We start from the raw sequence: 12,750 nt of genomic DNA, 5'->3' as shown, positions 1-12,750 counted from the left end.
GATTCAACGCTTTTCATTGACGTTAAAGTTTATTTTCAAAACATTGAACGCAACGCCGTTGACGTTAAATTTTCGAAAAATTAACGTCAACGGCGTTAATCGTTGATTAACGTTAACAACCCTGCTGCGTATGCATTTATCATCAGAATGTTAAAATAATGTTTAAAACCCTTAAGGACAAGAAACTTATTCATAACCATTTAAAAACGTATCATGACTTGTTTTTTTAAAATACTTTGTGAAAATCCTACAGAGAAATGTTGGTTGAAAACCTGTGATCATTGCCCGGGTACGCAGACACTGGAGAATGACCTGATGAATTTTCTTGAAAATGTCGATTCCTTAGAATTTAAACAATGGAAGCAAACAGATCGTTGTCATTTAAATTCAATGCGAATGGATGCAGAAGAGTATGTGGAAACATTTTTAGAAAAATTAAGCGAATTATCTCCGCATAATTTTATTGCAGAGCAACAAGGAAACTACTTAAAACAACTTAAAATTAATTTGGAAGCAACTGATTGCATTATAATTGCTGACTTCTCAGAAAATTACTCTTTTGTTATTCAGGACGCTATACAAGGTTTTCATTGGGCAAACGCTCAATGCACAATCCATCCTTTTGCCATATATTATAAGGATGAAGCACAAAATTTAAAGTTTACAAGCTTCATAGCAATCGCAGAATTTACTAAACATAACCATGTTGCCGTTCGGCTGTTTATAACAAAATGTGTGAATTTCATTAAAAAGCTACCTTACCTGAAAAAAATCCATTTTTTTCTGATGGATCAGGCAGTCAATACAAAAATAAGATGACTGCTTTCAATTTGTGCCACATGTACAAAGACTTCGGTCTTAAAGCAGAGTGGAACTTTTTTGCCACTTGCCATGGAAAAGGGCCTTGTGACGCTTTAGGAGGTGTTCTAAAGCGAAACGCTTCAAAATCAAGTTTACAAGGCCATCATATTACAACTGCATACGAACTTTACTCTTGGGCTGTTTCTTAAGTAGATTCCAAAATATATAACGAGTTTTTCTCGGGAAAAGATTACAATGCAATGGAAAAGAAAATAAAGAACCGTTATACTCGTGTAAAACAAATCTCTGGGACACAATCGTTTCATTACTTTAAGCCACAAAATGAAAATTACATTATCGTGAAACGGTTTTCGTTTTCAGATGAAGAAAAGTGTGTTAAATTGTAAGAATTTTGCTATGTAATATTTTTTTTTGATGAATTATGAAAAATAAAAATAATCAAATTAAATGCTGAGTTTTAATTGAAGGTAATCAGAGAAAACCATTGCTTGTAGTCTAAAGCTTTGAGATTTGAGCTACCATTCCTCAATATAGCAGAGCTAAGATTCTCTCAGACTCTCAGACTCAGTAAAAACTAGAAGTAATAAGCTTTCTATCCATAAAAAAACATTGCAAATCGATACAGTGGTTCAAAAGTTTTTAAAATAAAAAAATTCGAAAAATAGCGATTTTTCTGGTAACACTATATCGAACATGGTAACCCTAATAAAAAAAATAAAAAAATACGGGTCTAATTAGTTTCGATGAAGAACATACCAAGCGATTTTGTGCAAAATTGGACAACTTTTTTTCAACTCTATTATTTTTCCGTGGAATCGCTGAACGTTCATTCCATGTGTGTATGGGCAGAAAACTTGAAATTTTCAAAAAAATGTAACTCAAAAACGGCTCGATGAACATTTCTAATTTTTCGATATGTTATGTAAAAATATTTGTATTTTCATAAAAAAAATATAAAAATATATAGTCGTTGTGGTCCAACATTTAAAAAATCTTAAAAAACGAATATTTTGACCATTTTAGCAAATTTGAGTACACCAATACACCAAACCAAAAATTTTAGTGAGAACTAGAAGTAATAAGCTTTCTATCCATAAAAAAATATTGCAAATCGATCCACTGTTCAAAAGTTATGATTTTTTATAAATAAAAAATTTCGAAAAATAGCGATTTTTCTGGTAACCCTATATCGAACATGGTCACCCTAATAAAAAAATAAAAAAATACGGGTCTAATTATTTTCGATGAAGAACATACAAAGCGATTTTGAGCAAAATTGTACAGCTTTTTTTTCAACTCTATTCTTTTCCCGTGGAATCGCTGTATAGTCACATTGGCATCCACGGGAACCAGTTTCCAGGATGACCGGTCCGTTGTCAAGCCATCCTGTGGCCTAATTACTCATAGGACCGTGTTCCCGAAACAATTTCATTAATTTTGAAACCCATATTGCCAGGGTTTCTACTGCATGAGTTTGTGGCCATTTACGTTCCAATATCAAATCATCAGCCGCCAGCTTGGCTGGAGTAGAAGCACGTTAAGTTGTTTTCTTTTTTTAATGGCCCACCACTTCCCTACACCAAGAAACTCGCACAGGGAGCTTCCTGGCAAGTTGTTACCTTCGAACATTCAACCGAATTCAGCGGTCATAACACAACAAATATTTAATTGATTGATTGTATAACTTCAATTTATACAAATTTTGCGACATGGCCAAGTGAATCCGGAATTCCGGTCACCAGCTCATTCGGGGGAAGGCTCATTTGACCGAAACCCATCTGGCCGAAAGGGTCATTTGGCCGAAAGGGTCATTAGGCCGAATAGTTCATTTGAAAAGTGAGAAATTGGGAATGAAAAGAGGGACGTCTCAGTTCTCACTCCTCATTTCTCTTCTCACTGTAAAAAGTCTATCACTACCCACTTTTGACAGCGAGAAGTGTGAAGTGAAACGTCTCACTTCTCCTTCCTCATTTTTCACTTCTCACATTGAAAAGTGAGTAGTGCGAAGTGGGTAGTGAGCAGCATTTCATATTTAGCAGTCCCCTGCATGTTCCCTAAAAGGTATTGTGAAATTCAAATATTTTTGTTGTTTACATATGTTGTGCCTTTGTAGTCAGATTCTTCAAGCAAATTGTTGGTTTTCTGGTGTTTTTATTTTCATTGAAGCCGCGTTGAAGCCTTGCGCTTTCTGTATTACAAAACAGTTCCACATATGACGCATTTTGTCAAAACTAGACCTGTAGTTAGTCACACCACAGTTGCTGTAACTTACTGAGAAACAAGTGGTGTGGCTTGGGAAATACTACAACAGGTCAATAGATCTTTGGCTATGCGTATAGACCACAACGCTTTACTACAGAGATTTCTTGGATAATGCAGAGCATACGTTGTGATCACTTTCTATCTCAAGAACCACAAACAGTATGCACCACTCTTGAAACTTTTCGATACACCTTAGGTTTGTCGTGTTTAAGATCTACACGACTCACATCAGAAAATTCTTGGATAACACAGACTATATGGTCGGGGTTCAGCCAGAGTTTTTTTTTGTAAGACTGAGGTCTTTCTCCAGAGATTTCTTGAATAATCAGCACAAATTTTGTGATCACATTTTATTCCAAGGACCACAAATTGCTTGTACAACTTTCGTACTTAGTCGGTGGACCTTTGGTTACACGTGTAGACTCTAAGGTCTTACTTCTGAGATTTCTTGGATAATGCAGAACATATCTAGTGATCACATTATATACTAAGGACTAAACGAGAAAGGCAAAAAGGCATGTACTAATTTTGAATTAAGTCGATAGACTTCTGGTTACGCATGTAGACTTTAAGGCCTACTCCAGAGTTTTCTTGGATGATCCGGAACATATTACGTGAACGCATTCTGTGCTTAGTACCATAAAGAACATGTTTTCATTTTTCATTTATTTAGTTAACATCTAAACAGATAACACTGAATCAACAATTTGACGCCACAATGCACGGTTCGAGGCCGCATCTCTCCATCTTCGGATACGCCCCACGCTCGCCAAGTCGTTTTGCACCTGGTCTGCCCATCTCGCTCGCTGCGCTCCACGCCGTCTCGTACCTGCCGGATCAGAAGCGAACACCATCTTTGCAGGGTTGCTGTCCGGCATTCTTGCAACATGTCCTGCCCATCGTACCCTTCCGGCTTTAGCTACCTTCTGGATACTGGGTTCGCCGTAGAGTTGGGCGAGCTCATGGTTCATTCTTCGCCGCCACACACCGTCTTCTTGCACACCGCCAAAGATGGTCCTAAGCACCCGTCTCTCGAATACTCCGAGTGCTTGTAAGTCCTCCTCGAGCATTGTCCATGTTTCATGTCCGTAGAGGACTACCGGTCTTATAAGCGTCTTGTACATGATACATTTGGTGCGGTGGCGAATCTTTTTCGACCGCAGTTTCTTCTGGAGCCCGTAGTAGGCCCGACTTCCACAGATGATGCACCTTCGTATTTCACGACTAACGTTGTTGTCAGCCGTTAGCAAGGATCCGAGGTAGACGAATTCCTCGACCACCTCGAAGGTATCCCCGTCTATCGTAACACTGCTTCCCAGGCGGGCCCTGTCGCGCTCGGTTCCGCCCACAAGCATGTACTTTGTCTTTGACGCATTCACCACCAGTCCAACTTTTGTTGCTTCACGTTTCAGGCGGGTGTACAGTTCTGCCACATTTGCAAATGTTCGGCCGACAATGTCCATGTCATCCGCGAAGCAAATAAATTGACTGGATCTGTTGAAAACCGTACCCCGGCTGTTAAACCCGGCTCTCCGCATGACACCTTCTAGCGCAATGTTGAACAACAGGCACGAAAGTCCATCACCTTGTCTTAGTCCCCGCCGCGATTCGAACGAACTGGAGTGTTCGCCCGAAATCTTCACACAGCTTTGCACACCATCCACCGTTGCTTTGATCAGTCTGGTAAGCTTCCCAGGGAAGCTGTTCTCGTCCATAATTTTCCATAGCTCTACGCGGTCTATACTGTCGTATGCCGCCTTGAAATCAACGAACAGATGGTGCGTTGGGACCTGGTATTCACGGCATTTTTGAAGGATTTGCCGTACAGTAAAGATCTGGTCCGTTGTCGAGCGGCCGTCAACGAAGCCGGCTTGATAACTTCCCACGAACTCGTTCACTAATGGTGACAGACGACGGAAGATGATCTGGGAGATCACTTTGTAGGCGGCATTAAGGATGGTGATCGCTCGAAAATCCTCACACTCCAATTTGTCGCCTTTTTTGTAGATGGGGCATATAACCCCTTCCTTCCACTCCTCCGGTAGCTGTTCGGTTTCCCAGATTCTGACTATCAGTTTGTGCAGGCAGGTGGCCAGCTTTTCCGGGCCCATCTTAAAAAGCTCAGCTCCGATACCATCCTTACCAGCTGCTTTATTGGTCTTTAGCTGTTGAATGGCATTCTTAACTTCCCTCAAGGTGGGGGCTGGTTGGCTTCCATCGTCCGCTGAACTGACGTAGTCATCTCCTCCGCTGCCTTGACTTTCACTGCCTGTTCTTTCAGCGCCATTCAGATGTTCCTCGTAGTGCTGCTTCCACCTTTCGATCACCACACGTTCGTCCGTCAAGATGCTCCCATCCTTATCCCGGCACATTTCGGCTCGCGGCACGAAGCCTTTGCGGGATGCGTTGAGCTTCTGATAGAACTTGCGTGTATCTTGTGAACGGCACTGCTGTTCCATCTCCTCGCACTCCGCTTCTTCCAGGCGGTGTTTCTTCTCCTGAAAAAGGCGGGTCTGCTGTCTCCGCTTCCGTCTATAACGTTCCACGTTCTGCCGGGTACCTTGCTGCAGCGCGACCGCCCGCGCTGCGTCCATAAAGAACATGTACCGTATTTGAATTTGGGCGATAGACCTTGTGAAACGCAGCCAGACCACAAGGCGCTACTCAAAGGATTTCTTGTATGACTGAGGTCTTACTCCAGAGATTTCTTTTTTTATCGCTGTAAAAAGTGAGAAGCGCAAAGTGAGTAGTGAGACGCAACTATTATGCAAAGTGAATGCACCTCGGATGTTAAGCCGTTAGATTATAGTTTTTGACCTCTAGTTTAAGGATCTGTGTCGATCAAAATATTTCATCGGTGAAATTCTGACTTTTTTACTAGTTAAGGTAATGTTTTTAACCTAAAAACCTTTTCTGATTTTTTAAATTTTTTGAAAAAAGTTATATAAAATCCAACCAATATTTTTTTTTGCTGATACTTTAAGATCATTTTCATATAAAAACATTGTTCATATGATCAAAATAGTAGAGTTATATTAAAATTACTGCTAGTTTTAAATGTTCTTAAGGTTTATTATGATTAGATCGGGAGCCTTCCTTGGCCGTGCGGTAGAATGCACTGCTACACTGCAAGACCATGCTAAAAGTGGCTAGGTTAGATTCTCGGCCTTGTCTAGGAAATTCTCTCGCCTTCCCTGGGCATAAAGTATCATCGTAGCCTCATGATATACGGATGCGAAAATGGTAACTATTACTAGAAACCTCGCAGTTAATAACTGTGGAAGTGCTCAATGAATACTAAGCTCCGAGGCGGCATATGTCAGAGTGGTTGATGTAATGCAAATAAGTAGAAGTATTATAAAATTTACGAACATAATATCACTTTTTAACATTTCAAATCAACAACAAAATTAAAACTACGAACTAGTTCAAAGTTTTATTTATGTTCTGTATTTCAAACTTCATTGAAGCTCAATGGACGTCTGCATTATGTGACCACTGTTATATGCTACCACCGTGAATAACAGTTTACTTGCGTACTGTTCGTGGTTATCTGGCTTTTTATGGTTTTGCTAGATAGTATAGATATTTCTGTGGATGGGTTCCGTTGTTTGCCTCCCTGTGATGCGCTCACAAAATTCATGAACATGGAATTTCAAAAAAAGAAATTTTCCGGTGATTGGTAGCCCGGCTGCTATTCAACTGTCACAAAAAGCTCGTAAGGCGTCTGACGACAATGTTACACTAAAACAGCAATCAACTACATACCTCTCCAATACCTTATAATAGCCATTGCATTATTTTCCTTTCAAAACACCCCGTTTAACTAAGACTTCGGCAGCAACGTCCAGTGAAACCAAGTTGAGCGTGATGGGTTGCGTTGATCTCTGATGCCCAGACTTCAGATTTATCTTAATGTTTTTTTTTTTTTGCTATAGGGCTGAAAATTTGGTAGACCAATCCCACCAGATAATATAGCTCTGGAGGAGGGGTTTTGTCTAAAATTGTGTCGTAGTCTCCTCCTTTCAGAAGATGATTATGAACACAATTGAAATATAATCGAGCATCTGTCTTGACCAGTCCAGTGTTAAATTCTGTTTCTATGGTAACAAGTGGATGGTGCAGTGTTGCTCGTATTTTAATAGACACGTATGAGATATGAAGTTACACAAGAATTCGCTATCGAAAAATGAAATATATGTTCGGTGTCAACAGTATTTCTAGTATAGCTTCTGCTACTTTCATCATATAAAAACTGTTTTTATATAAAAAAAAATCCTTGAAGCGTCAGGAAAAAAAATGTGGAGCAAGGATTTTATATAACTTGCTTCAAATAAATTTAAAAAATCTGAATGGATTTTTAGGTTAAAAATGTCCCCTTGAATGGTAAAAAAGTCAAATTTTCACCGATGAAATATTTCAATCAACATAGATCCTTAAACTAGAGGTCAAAAACTATGATCTAACGGCTTAACATCCGAGGTGCATTCACTTTGCATAATAGTTGCCTTCAAACATAGCGTGAGACGTCTCATTTCTCACTTCGAACTTATCACTTTTGACAGCGAGAAGTGAGAATTGAGGAGTGAGAAGTTGGACGTCTCACTTCTCTTTCCTCATTTCTCGCTTCTCACTGTGAAAAGTGAATAGTGCGAAAAGGGTAGTGAGACGTCTCACTTCTCATTTCACGCTTCTCACTTTTTACAGTAAGAAGACAAAAATGAAAACTGAGAAGTGAGACGTCTCTCTACTCATTCCTAATTTCTCACTTCTCAAATGAACTATTCGGCCAATTGACCTATTCGGCCAAACGACCGTTTCGGCCAAATGACCCTTTCGGCCTAATGACCCTTTTGGCTAAATGACACTTTTGACCTAATGAACTTTTCGGCCTAATGAACCTTTTGGCCAAATGACCTTTTCGGCTAAATTATTTTTTCGGCCAAACGACCCATTCGGCCAAATAACCCTTTCGACCTAATGACCCTTCCCCATAAGGAGATCAAGTCTCCCCAGTCTCCCCTACAGATGTACATCACAAAAAACAACGAAAAAAAGTTTCCCTAGGCTCAAATATCGCTTGCTATGCTCTTTTTGAAATGTAAATTACGATAGTCGATACAGCTGCCTAATTCAACACTTGATTTTTATTCCTGTAAATGACGTATTTGTTGCTTTTGCATCTGTTTGTATTGATCTACGAATTGCAGATTCGATTGTGCTTCATATTTTTACTACCGGACCTACAGCGCCATCATCATGATTGGGAATAGCTCCTACAGTCCTCAAGGTGAGCCTTTATCATATTTTCCTCTAGTAATCACCCAATCCCTCAAGGTAATATTTTATCAAGGAATTTTGTAAGCACTCTAGCAGTTCGTTCAGAAGTTATTTTGTATTTGATATATCTTCCAATTGCTTTAGCCTTTCCAAGAAAATGTATACATTTGCAAACTGTCAATATAGATGACCACATACAGACATTATCTCAACTCTAACCTTATGAATCTTTTCTTTTTTCTCAACTCTTTGGATGAATCAAGTGCTATATAAAACAGGACTGCTGGTTTTGCAAGGCTACTTTATTTTAGGGTGAAAGCTCAAATAAATCTTGGCATTGCGAGAAAATTATATAAGTTGTAAGATTCCCATTTTTAAAAACAGATTAATCCCTAACAATCGGTTCAGATACGGGTAATTTCTCATTTGAACATAGGACATAAACCATGGACACAAGCCGATCTAGACACTAGTCATAAATTGGTAATATGTATGTTACAATGCTGTATCGCTCCCACCTCCACCGGTCATAAATCAAAACAAACTCACCGTAACAACAACGGCCAACCGTGTAAAGCTGTTTCTCCTCTCTCAGAAATATGTACACACGTTGCTGACCATTCAAATTTTCCGACCAAACGTATACCGCACTTGATTCGATTGGAATTTTCTTCAATTGCTTCCACACTGCTGGACACACATAAATCGCATTCTCTTTCCTTTCTCCCTGAATTTCACACGAAATATGACGGAAACAAAAACCGAACCGACCCGTTCTTACACTGCACACGGCATAAAGCACTTCTTCGTCATATTTCATGCAACCAATAACGACATGGCATCATCACCATTTCAACACCACCGGCCTCGCGCCTCGTTGTTCCCACCCACCGTAGAAGCTACAGGAACAGGACCATCGCCATAACTGCACCGCAATGACAACCGCTGGAGACATGAAGAATGGATCCACAATAGTGCTGCTCCATTTCAGCACAACAGCACCATCTTTCGGAAAGAGCTTCGGAGCTCGGTGTCCGCTTTTTTCTTATGGATTTTTTTTCCGCACTCGTCGAAATAAAACTACTGGAGCAAAAATTGGCTCACACACTACTCACACTATTGCTTCCCGCCACTTGGACAAGTGGCAACTATTGGCTTGCTCCGGCCCGGCTCCTGTTGGTGAAGAAACCGGAGACAAAAAGATGATAAATAAACCTGAAAAGACAAAAACCGGAAAAGGGAAAAATGATCGTTATTAGAAACGGTTGCAGAAAAGCGGTTGTTTTGCATAGTTTTGAGCAAATTCACACGCTGTGGGGGAGCTGAAATGGAATTTGATGAGAATTCTATTGTTTCAGCGGGAGGGAATGGGATGTTTATGAATGTGGAACTGAAATGAAAAATGGGTATAAAACCCGATGCAGAGCTGAATCAACATCGGGTGGCAAGACAGAATAGAGTGGAAAATGCTTGGTGTCATAATACTAAAAGCTTGCATAAATCAACTGACGATTATCAAAAGATTACTGGCCAACGGATAGGATTTCTCGCTTAACTTTTCAAAAGGACCTAAGTAACATTTATTTCATGAATTAATTTGAATAGCGCAATCAACAGAACAACATGAAAGCTATTGATTGCTGTATTCAAATTAATTCATGAAAAAAATGTTACTTAGGACCTTTTGAAAAGTTAAGCGAGATTTTCTCGTCAAAACAGATTTAAGCTTCAAAGAGTATTTTTTGTAATTCAATTTAATAAACGGTTTGAGATTTCTTGTAATGAAATTTGTAACATACATAGAACTTACACACTTAATTTTTTTACCGGGATCTCAGCAAAATGTTGAACTTTTACCGAGATTCACACAGCCGTGCCCCAGCAAACATGTTTTTTGCCGAGATTTCTGTCAAAATTGCTGAAAATCAGCAAATATTTTGCCGAAAATCAGCTAACAAACGCCATTTTTGCTGAAATATCAGTTTTTTAATTTGCTGGCGCACGACTGTGCGGATTTTTGCCGAGCTGCAGAAATAAAAACTAAGTGTGTAGAATACCTTTTGATACATAACTACAAAAACCGTATAATATATTGTATATCAAATATCCTTTCTAATTATAGTCATTGTTTAAAAAATAAAAGAACTTGAAACGTGAAGTCAAACTCATTCACACCCCTTGCATACAATACCACAGAAAACAAATTTAGAATCTTATGAGGTACATAAAAAATTACCTAAACCCATCTCAAGACATTCTCATGAAGAAACAACGATAACCGAAATAATCTCCCAAACACGGACCATTATGTAAAAAAATAATCAAAAGCTCAGTCAAGCACACTTTTAAATTCCACTGGAAGTTAATCGAGCACAAAGAAATGCGAGCCCCAAACAGGTTGAACTTGAACAGCAGCTTAGAAAAACGGATCCAAACGCAGCTAGGTGGGAGGTGAAGGGCCTGCTGTAGGTGTGGTACCTGAGATGTTGGAATGATAAAAGAAAATGGTCCAAAAATTAGGGACACCTACCTGGCCACTGATCCTTCCCAGGAAAAAAAAAACCCAACGATATGATGGCCATAATCCAAGACGTTCGAACCCAGCAAAGGATTTGCTACTGCGGAAAAATATTATCGCTTGAAGATACGGGTTTGCGTGCAAACAATGAGAATATAAGTGGGAAAATTTCGACTTAACATAATTTGAAATATTTTTGAAAATCCAATTCAAAATGAATCCAATTCCAATCCAAATCCAAACCAAATACAACTAAAATTCAATCAGATTTCAATCTGAAACTCATTAAAATTTAATTCAAACCCAATCCGAACCAAATTCAAATTTGTTACTTCTCATTTTTCCCTTTTCACTTCCCTTTTCACTTTTCACTTTCCCAAAGTATGAACTTTTAACTTCTTATATGTCACTTCAGACTCTTTTCTCAGTAATCACTTCTAACTTCTAAATTTTCACTTCTTATATTTCACTTTTCATTTTTCACTAATTACTTCTTACTTCTCATTTCTCACTTCTTACCTAGTATTTCTCACATCTAACTTCTCATTTCTCACTTCCCGCTTATCACTTTTCACTTCTAACGTCTAACTATATAGTGAATGCAACTGTTTCTGGCGACATCGAGTTAGCGCGATGAATATCGAGTAAGGCAGATATCGACTTACGGAAGGAACGGGACTTTGAATTTCATCGAGTAAGATAAAATATTGAGTTATAGCGATAATCCAAATTCAACTACAACTCAGATTTAAAAAAAAATCTTATTCAAATCCAGTCCAAATCCAAATCAACTTCAATCCAGAGCCAAAACAAAGCCAACTCAACTTGAATCCAAAGCCAAGCAAATCAAATTCAAATCATAATCCAATCCAAAGCTCACCCAATATCAATCCAAATCATATCAAGTTCAAATCCAATCAAAATACAAACCAAATCCAATTAAAATCCAAATCCAACTCCAACCTGTCCCGGAGGTGAGCCAGCCAAGGGATGAAAGCCTTCTTTAAAAAGAAACAAAAAAAAAAACTCCAATCTTTAACCAATCCAAGACGTTTTAAAATTCATCGAATAAATTTGATACTTAATCAAAATCCAATCAAAACCCAATCCATGTTACTTCAAATCCAATCCAAATCCAATCCAATCCAAATCCAATCCAAATCCAAATCCAATCCAAATCCAATCCAAATCCAATCCAAATCCAATCCAAATCCAATCCAAATCCAATCCAAATCCAATCCAAATCCAATCCAAATCCAATCCAAATCCAATCCAAATCCAATCCAAACCAATCCAAACCAATCCAAACCAAACCAATCCAAATTTAATCCAATCCAACCAATCCAAACCAATCCAAACCAATCCAAACCAATCCAAACCAACACAAACCAATCCAAACCAACCAAACCAATCCAAACCAATCCAAATCCAATCCAAATCCAATCCAAATCCAATCCAAATCCAATCCAAATCCAATCCAAATCCAATCCAAATCCAATCCAAATCCAATCCAAATCCAATCCAAATCCAATCTAAATCCAATCCAAATTCAATCCCAATTCAATCCCAATCCAATCCAAATCCAATCCAAATTCAATCCAAATCGAATCCAAATCCAATTTAAATCCAAATCCAATCCCAATCCAATCATAATCCAATTCCAATCCAAATCCAATCTAAATCCAATCCAAATTCAATCCCAATTCAATCCCAATCCAATCCCAATCCAATCCAAATTCAATCCAAATCGAATCCAAATCGAATCCAAATCCAATCCAAATCCAATCCTAATCCAATCCTAATCCAATTCAAATCCAATCTAAATCCAATCCAAATTCAATCCAAATCCAATCGAAATCCAATCCAAA

At 38.7% G+C, this 12,750-nt stretch overlaps 1 protein-coding gene across 7 annotated transcripts in view; it reads right to left on the bottom strand.

Annotated features, from left to right (window-relative positions):
- The window catches only part of LOC134227108 (cadherin-87A), a 1,007,180-nt gene that overhangs the window by 778,395 nt on the left and 216,035 nt on the right, over window positions 1-12,750 (bottom strand). For 5 of the 7 annotated variants that reach the window (XM_062708398.1, XM_062708391.1, XM_062708407.1 and 2 more), the window contains one exon: window positions 8,914-9,579. The gene's annotated coding sequence lies outside the window, so the exon portion shown is untranslated. The remainder of the gene's footprint in view (window positions 1-8,913; window positions 9,580-12,750) is intronic. The other 2 variants (XM_062708382.1, XM_062708431.1) reach the window with 1 other exon arrangement.

Source organism: Armigeres subalbatus, chromosome 1, assembly GCF_024139115.2.
Source record: "Armigeres subalbatus isolate Guangzhou_Male chromosome 1, GZ_Asu_2, whole genome shotgun sequence".
Taxonomy (NCBI): domain Eukaryota; kingdom Metazoa; phylum Arthropoda; class Insecta; order Diptera; family Culicidae; genus Armigeres; species Armigeres subalbatus.
The sequence above is the reverse complement of the archived record's forward strand: the minus strand, read 5'-3'. Positions and strand labels throughout refer to the sequence as shown.